Source organism: Epinephelus moara, chromosome 12, assembly GCF_006386435.1.
Source record: "Epinephelus moara isolate mb chromosome 12, YSFRI_EMoa_1.0, whole genome shotgun sequence".
Taxonomy (NCBI): domain Eukaryota; kingdom Metazoa; phylum Chordata; class Actinopteri; order Perciformes; family Serranidae; genus Epinephelus; species Epinephelus moara.
Window position 1 is genome coordinate 3680268 of NC_065517.1, and position 6887 is coordinate 3687154.

At 40.7% G+C, this 6887-nt stretch overlaps 1 pseudogene; it reads left to right on the forward strand.

Moving 5' to 3' along the window:
- The window catches only part of LOC126399147 (nicotinamide riboside kinase 2-like), a 7221-nt pseudogene extending 919 nt beyond the window's left edge, over positions 1-6302 (forward strand).
- The last annotated feature ends 585 nt before the right edge of the window (positions 6303-6887 follow it).

A 6887-nucleotide genomic window follows, 5' to 3' on the forward strand; every position in this document is an offset into this window, starting at 1 on the left:
ATGTGATTTCATTGATGTTTTGACAGGGGAATTTCTTTGATAAGCTTTTAGTGGCTTCTAACCTCTCTGGCACTTTTCTTTTTTTAATCTTGTAAATTTTATACTGTCTGTTTTTAACATTATGTGAAAATAATAATGTTTCCTCCTCCTGCAGCTGCCACGGTGTTGCCCTTTTCTGTAATGTTGCTTTTCTCCTCCTCATATTTTAGTAGAATTAATCTCTGATCCTCACGAGAAATACCTTTTTTCCCTCACATACAGCACTCTGTGAGGACGCTCAGTGACGCTCAATGACGCTGTGCTTCTCTCATGATTGTGATTGGTCCGCTGTGTGCGGGTTCACGGCTCTTGATAAAGCAACCCTGGGTTGAGTTACCAAGTTGATATCCAGCGTCGTGATAACGATTATCCTGATTGCCATTGTTAGGGTTAGTCAACCCAGGATAGGTCTGGGTAACCAGGAAAGGTTGATCTCGCTTCGTGATACAGGCCCCTGGCCCATGTATTTGAAACACAAGAAGCTCCCGAGGCCTCGAGGTCGTTGGAGAATTGAAGGCAGCTGGCTGCTGTCTCCAGGTTTCCTTAAAATTAAACTTCCTTAAAACCCCATCCAGCTCATCCTCTGGTGGACTTCTTTTCCCTAATGCCACATCATGTTACTTTTTAAATTGATCTGCTTTTCAGTAAAGTTCATTTTTGCATTATGCTAGATTATCTGGCAACATGTTTTTCTGCCAGCATCCGTTGTTGGTATTTAAATCATTACACATTAAACTTTAAATAAAATTCTTTTCTTTTAGATCCTTCATTTGGTGCTGTTTCAGAGTCGGGCCATAACATTAAATTATAAGTAGCAAACTAGTTAACTGTTGCTTATTTAAGCGGGATCATAACGAGTATAAATACAAATACACAGATTTAAGTTGCAGGCCTGAACAACAGAACTGAACGTAAAGTAGTTAATTTTTTAAGACTGTGAACGTACTGTAGAAATTCAAATAGTGAACTATGAATGTGAACAATTTATTTCAATCTGTGGGAACTGAACTTTGAGCCAGCACTTGTGATGTGTGAATGTGCACAACACTAATGCTAACTTTGACTGCTGTTCGGTGCTTGGCAGGTAGTGTACAATCATCTTTTTGAACTTTTTGCTGAAAGCCACTTTCTGCTACTGCTAGAAACAACGCTGATGACAGCTGAGAGAGGGAAACAAAACAGTAAAGTTACGGGAAATAAAACCGAAATAACTTTGTTTAAATGCCTCCAAATCGCTTAATTTCGTCTCAGTTCATTGTTCATATTTATAAACTGAACTCAGTTTACCGCTGAGGTTCATCTCCTTTATTCCCTCACAGCCACGAGGCAAGAGGTTAACAGTAGCCATAAATGGAGGGTACATTTTTTTCAATGAGCCTTGACAGCAGCCCCCAAAACACACGTTCAGGCTCAAGAAGAAAAAGACCGCGTGCATCCCCTGGAGAAAATGTTAAACCTATTTGCCAGAAGGGTCAAAGGTTAGCGCAGTGTGACCCTGACTCTTTGTTTGTTCAGTGGGTCACCACCTGGATCTGTTTCTAATTGTGGATGCTGGCTGAAAATGTGCCTTTGTTACAGTTGGGGGAAGTAGAGATCGTTTATTAAACAGGTGGGGGGGAAACAAGTGACAGGTCAGTTTGGTGTGTTTGATCGTCAGAGACGGGTGGAGCAGAATGTGTGTGCATATGTGCTTGTCATTTCTGTTTCTCTTTCTGTCTCTTGTTGTTTTCTTTATCTGCTTCTTTTTCTCTGTCTTTTAACTAGTCTGTATTTCTCTGTCTTTCTTTGTCTTCCTGTCCCCCCCCCCCTGTTGTTCAGAGGTCACTCGTCCTGTTCAGTTGTTTCTTGCTAGAGGAGCAAAAAACAAAGATAAGTGTTGGAATGGGGAGGTGTCTCTTTGTCTGCCTTTCACCATTCTGCTCACTGTGCATCTTTTTAAACACATCACAGACTTCTTGAGTCCCCCATCAGACATTCACTCACACACACTCTGACAGATAAGCTGCAGTGTTTTTCTCTTCCTAACTGATTAGCCTCATTGATTAGCCTACAATACACTAATGTAGTTATCCAAAAACAAACAGACCCCTCTCAACGTCAGATACTCTTTAATTAACAGATGGGTTAGTAAGGCTCACTAGGGCAGTTATTTAAGCTGGGGCAAAAATCCTAAAATATCCTTTGAGCATATTTTAATTCAAGTAGGCTGACAGAACACTAGACTTCTTCACCTCTTGGCTCTGTTTTCAGGTTGTAGAAGACTTATTCTGTGACGGGAGACTTTGGCAAATCACAGGTTGTTTTAGAAATAAGGCGCTCCTTTTTGCTGTTTCCTTTCTATGAAAGCCTGATTCAATAGTGGAGAATCGTGCAGAGAAAGTTGCTCTTCCAGCATTGGCAACAGCTGCCTACACTGCAAAGCAACACAGACTTATCAAAAACAAATCAAAACACATGTCAGTATCTGCAAAGTGTTTCAGAGATGGGGAGAAAATGTTGCTCATAGTTTAGATTTCTGCTTATCGGCGGCAAAGGCTCACAACTAAGACTAAATAAAGTTTATTTTCATGTAGCTAGCTAGAGCATCAAATTACAGTGTATTTTCCACCCCATTCCCCACCACTACAGACCACCTCAAAGCGGGCAGCAGCTCCAGAGTTTACAAATTCAGCCATCACAAAACTCCAACTCTAGGGGACAGGACAGACCCAACTTCCCACCAGATCAGCAAACTTTCTGCTGCTGCTGTTACATAGGTTAGACCGGGCACTGTCGCTGGCCACCAGCCCACTATGACACCCAGAGCTGGGGGATTTGCACTGGCTGCATTTGAGTCACAAATGCCATCACAAATACAGCCGCTGATAGACGGTCTGTCTCCGAGCTGCTGCCCACTCTCCTCCTGAAGAAGCACTTCACAGCAGCAGGGGGTGAGGAGGAGGAACCGTAGTGGTTGCTAGCAGCGGCTAATTCTTGTCTCATTTTAAAACCTGATAAACAGAGAGAGAGAGAGAGAGGGGTAAGGAGGGGCTGAGCAAATGCACTACATGCAAATGTACAATGAAATAAGATGAAATAAATCAATGTATGGGAAACACTGGGTTACTGTATGAAGCCTGTGCATATGCCCATGGTTATCTGGTGGGAGGGGCTTCGGACAGAGAGGGGGCAAATGCAGAAGGAGGGGATATTTTCAAATTCTGTCTTTTTTTTTTTTCTTTTTCCAGAAGGATGATTCCATTTTTTTCTAATCTTATCATATTCTAGCTCTTCTAGTCAGGACCTTAACATCAATAATGGATGAAACTGTTGTGTTAATTATAAAAGGGTGACATATATAAGAATCTATTCTAAGCAGACTCTGTAGTTCCTCTAAAGATGGTTTTAGTGTCTTTCAGTTCAGTGTTTTGGTTTTACAGCCGCAATGTCACTGTTTTGGCTCAGCATTGTCTCCAGCAGGCAGCTGCTGTTTTCAGTTTTAAAGCGGTGATAAAGCCATTGTAAACCAGCCACAACTAAACGGCAGAGGTCTATGGTTGGTGCTGCAGTGAGTATTGAATAGTTTCTGGACAGCAAAGACTACAATATGTGATGGGAGGATATTTTTATGATGTTAACATTCATGAACAAGGCAAAATGATGCAAGTTGAGGCTTCCAGTCTCAATTTAAATGGAAAGAAGTAGTGACAGAGGATGACAACACTATCAGTCAACACTGCTCTTGTACTGCTGTGTTCTCTTACTCTCTGGGGAACAGTAATATACTCTTTGTATTTATTTCTGAATACAGACCATAGTGCTGTCCTAGCGTTAGTCTCTGTAGAAAGTTACATTAGTTACTCTGTGGCAGTGTTGCCAACTTAGCGACTTTGTCGCTATAATTAGCGACTTTTCAGACCCCTCTAGCGACTCTTTTTCAAAAAAGCGACTAGCGACAAATCTAGCAACTTTTTCTGATGTTATTGGAGACTTTTGGAGACTCTGTCATGAAAGCATGTATCGTTCTAATTCTTCTCAACGAGCAGCGGATGATGCCGTGGGCCCCTCCCCTGCCCCAAAGCACTCACAGGCGGCCCAGTCCTCCCTCCCTGCAGTCAGAGCAGGAGATGTTAACCCGATCCCGACCTGGCTTACAGTCAGGGCGGGATGTAAATGTAAAATTTTCTTTGTCTAATATCACTGAAAGAAGGTTCATATTCAGGGTGTAGAGGTGGGTAGTAAATAGTTACATTTACTCAGTTACATTTACTTAACTTTTTGGATAAATTGTACTTTTAAGAGTAGTTTTAATGCAAAATACTTTTTACTTTTACTTGAGTTATATTGTTTTAAAGTAACAATACTCTTACTTGTGTACAATATTTGGCTACTCTACCCACCTCTGAGTACATAATTATATGTATATATATATATATATATATATATATATATATATATACATACATATATAAGGATATATTTATGTTTCTTGTGCCTTGATTTATGTTGTGTTTGTAAAGATTTAATTTAGTTTTGTTTTAGTTAAAGGGGTATCGTTTAAAATACATGAATTTGCAGATTATTATTTTTGATTGGTTGATTACATTCATGTTCTTATTTGACAAATAAATCAGACGTTACTCAACAGTTACTCAGTATTTGAGTAGTTTTTTTCACCAAATACTCTTTTACTCTTACTCAAGTAATTATTTGGATGACTACTTTTTACTTTTACTTGAGTAACATTGTTCTAAAGTATCAGTACTCTTACTTGAGTACAATTTTTGGCTACACTACCCACCTCTGTCAGGGTGTTTTTCACTCAGTTTTTGTCTCTCCCACGACGTTATTCCTCTCTCCTACAGCGTCCATTACAATTACATGCATATGGACAATTATGAAATTAGGCGATGATGTCATTTAGCGACTTCTAGCGTCTTTTAGGACAGCCAATCTACTTTTCTTACTGAGGAGTTGGCAACGGTGCTCTGCGGCACCGCGTAGCCTTACAGAGATAATATAAACAAAGGAGCGTTAGCCTTGATCTTTTCTTGCTAACGATAATTAATGTCATCTTAATCTTGGTAAAAAATTATCTGTCCTTTTCCAGATCTCTTTAAATTCACTACAGAAATAAAGAGCAAAAAATCTGGCTGATGCTGCTGATCTTATATTAGGCTCCCCTTTATGTAGCTATACATTAGCTAGCTAACATATTTAGCTAGCTTTTCTCTAACATTCACTTACTTGTGATATGATCGGAGTTGGGCAGTAACGTCTTACAGTAATAATATTTCTTTTTCCAGTAACGAGTAGTTACCCCAAAAGAAAACAACTTGTGACAATGATACTTTTGTTATCACCCCACTACTGACTTGAAATACAACATCACATCAGCGGACTAATTTCCGTAATCATCGCACTGCACAGGCACATCGCAAAAGAGCAAGCTAATTATGAAGATGGGAACACTTACCTTAGTGACTGGAAATATTCCCATTGCTTTGACTTTGTAGGGAGGAAAGATAACAAGAACACTGTTTCTGCAGGTAGTCGCACTAAAACTCTTTCCGCTGTGAAATATCCTCAAACCTCTGGTCTTAGACCAACAGCACAACAACGTGAAGCTCCAGGAAATAGACTCCACCAAAGGTGTGCCCTCCTCAGTTGCAGACTGGCAAACAAAACAAAACTGGATTTTAATCATGGACAGCTGCAGCTACAAAGAAGCAATGAAGCTTGTGATTGGATATGTGGGGGATGTGGGGGTGACTCTTCATCATTCAGGAAGAGCATTGGGAAAATACAGGTCACAGGCAACTGAAGACCCTGGGTAAAAAAAAATAAAATCATTTGCAAATTATCTAGCCTTAGCTACACTTATCGGCAGGGGTGAAAGTAAGCTGGTATGGTCCGGTACTGCGTACCACTTAAAGATTCAGTGGCGGTACGCAGTACCAGGAAGAGGAGAGAGCAGCTGCCTGCTAAAGCCCACATTCAGAACCAGTCACAGCCGCACTTTAGCCCAGAAAATAGATCTGCTAGCAATATGTGGTTTTAAACACCACCAACTTTGTCTGTTAATTGCTATTAACTCAGTCCGAATTGCTTCTGAACCATCCGTGCTGTGTTTTGTCCATGCTGGATGGAGCCTTGTACACCAGACATCTCCCTCTCTCCCCCAGCCCCTCCCCCTGGGAGAGAGTCCGGTGGTCGATGAGCCCAGCCTTCGAGACGTGCAACACTCCGTCGTGATAGTGAAAGATATAAACAGTGAAAGTTAGACAGTGAGAGAAGGAGACAGTTAAAGATAGAGACAGTGAGAGATGGTGACAGGTAAAGAATAAAGCAATAAAGTTCAACAAGTGTCTCTCTCGCATTGAACACATCTATCACTCCACACAGGAGTACTTATCAACACCTGTTGCACCCCTCCCACCCCGACACACATCCCAAAGTCCAAAGATCTCCACAGCATCTTTGCAGCACAGGATTTATCTGATGCGAGCCTGGCTATTCAATATAGCAGCCAAAATTACTGTCCGAAATTAAAAATGAACCACAACCCATATAAACGCCCTGATGGAGCTGACCACACCGGCAGGAATCGGGATCCAGTTCTTCCTCCCCAAATGGCCCCTGGCCCAGAGGGTAAATTGCCTGTAGGCAGTCAACATAAAGAAACTGATGGAAAAGAAATGTATTGATGAGATTTAGTACACAATATTTGAACATTGGTGATGTACATTCTGATATATGGGATGATGAATCTGATATAATGTTTATATATAAGATGTATGTTTGATATTTTGAAGTATGGCTGTTGTATTACTGCTTTTTCTATATACTTTATGTTCATTGTTTTTGGA